Here is a 2,274-nt window from a genome sequence, read left to right on the forward strand (position 1 = left end):
AGACACAACTGCCACCCGTGGAAAACAGCTGCCACCCATAGGACACATCTATCACCCATGGAGCACAGCTGCCACCCATGGATCACAACTGTCACCCATAGGACACAGCTGTCACCCATGAGACACAACTGCCACCCATGGGTCACAGCTGCCACCCAGCGGTCACTGCTGCCCCGGCACCTGGTCCGAGTTATCCCCGCCAGCCCGGCTCCTCAGATTCTTAATGATAATCGTGCCGTTCGGCAGCTCACGGTTTTCTAAATAATATAAAGTTTATATATAAAAAAATATAAAAAATAAAATATTTTCTAAATAAATAAAGTTTGCATAAAGGTATTTTAAAGAGAGAACTATATGCGAGGGGAAGCACTCGGATTTGAAAGCAGAGAATGCTTCGTTAAATCTATGAATAGTGCAATTTAAATTAAGTAAACTGAGCTGTGTGTTTACCATATTGCTGGTCATTCAATATCATCAAAGAGAAAACATACAGAAAAACATTGATAGAGTACTAGAAACTATCATAGAATCATCTAGGTTGGAAGGGACCTTTAAGATCATCACCTAACTGTGATTAAAAATAAAAAATAAAAATAAAAATAAAAAACCATACAAAAGAACCCCCCACATCACTAAACCATGTCACTAAGCACTATGTCAACCCATCTTTTGAACACCTCCAGGGATGGTGCCTCAACCACTTCCCTGGGCAGCCCATTCCAATGTTTAATAACTCTTTCAGTGGAAAAAATTTTCCTAATATCCAATCTGGACCACCCCTGGCATTAAAAAAATAATGAATCTATGTCCTGAAGGACTGAGGTTCTATTATGGAAACTGGTAAAAGCTATTTTACCTTAGATTGAGAATGTTACACTGAAAAATCAATATTTAAAAGTGAAGACTTTTTTAAAAAAAAAAAATAGTTTATAGACATACGGTAAATGTCATAATTAAACAAAACATCTTGGTAATGATGAAAAATATATACTTTACAGAAAATCACTGGAAAATATTTTTCAAACATGTATGTAGGTATGTATATAATACAAATATATATGCATATTTAGCTATATTTCAGACTGTTGTCATTACTTTTTTAAGCACTGCTTTTGATTTTCACTGAATATTATAGAGGAAGTGATTTATACAACAAATATATGAACTTTTTTCTTTAAATCATGGTGTAGTTATTATATTTTTCCAAGTGGCAGAACAGTGTGTTTATCACGGAATACTACTGCAAACAGGATTATTGTGACCAAACCAGGCTCTTAGTGCAAAAGAAATACACATTGTTTAAGGAAGCAAGAAAAGGTTGCACTGATCTCAGGCGGAGACCGAACTGCTGCAGATATGTTCTGCAAGTTAATGAGTGATTGTTTACAGAGATGCACAGAAACATCACCTGGACGTGTACTTTAACAGGCATGGAATATGGAAGAAGAATGGCTATTATTTAAGATCTCTTTTTCATTTCTAACGGTGATAAACTCTTTCCTCGTTACCAGGATCACGTTGCAGCCTGTGTACATCATGAGCGAGAGGACAGGCTTTAATTAGAGAAGAAGGTGCTGATTCAGCAAAGTCTTCGAGTTCATGCCAAAATTCAAACTCATATTTAAGTAACACTACTTTTGAAATCTTTTGCTCAGTCAGAGTCCTAATGAAGACATCTGTGCTCATTATGACCATAGAAACATACTGCCATAAGAAAGTTCCCACAAAACATGGCCATTCCTCAGGAACTTTGTTGAAGAAATGCGAGTTCCCACTGTTACACTGAAAATGATCTGAGCATGAAACAAGAATGGACCCCACCATCTTCCTTCCCCTTGCAGTCCCCTTGACTCTCATCCCCGGAGCTGATTAAAAAAATAATGAAGCTGAATATACAGTTAATAGAAAAGTCTAGCAATGAAAACTGGGTGTTAATTAGCATATAGAGAATATAGTTTATTTATACTGAAATTTGGCCTTACGCTGAATTGAGCTTCAATTCAGAATGAAAGGAAATTGTAGTTTTGGAATTTTCTATGATATCGAACAGTCATTTTGACAAGCTTAGTTTATTTGCATGAGCTTTCTCTAAGGCAAATAGAAATTTCAGCAAAGAAGTCTAAACAACAACTTTATCCTAGTCTGTAGAGGGAATACTCTTTTGTAGATGATTACTGCTCAGCTTTTCTATTTCAGATACACAGCTCTGAAGAGATAGAAAGGAATGGATGTGTATGTGTAGAATTATTCAAGAAAAAGACAAGGATATAGCAA

Source organism: Calidris pugnax, unplaced genomic scaffold (genome assembly GCF_001431845.1).
Source record: "Calidris pugnax isolate Ruff unplaced genomic scaffold, ASM143184v1 scaffold20, whole genome shotgun sequence".
NCBI classification, from domain to species: domain Eukaryota; kingdom Metazoa; phylum Chordata; class Aves; order Charadriiformes; family Scolopacidae; genus Calidris; species Calidris pugnax.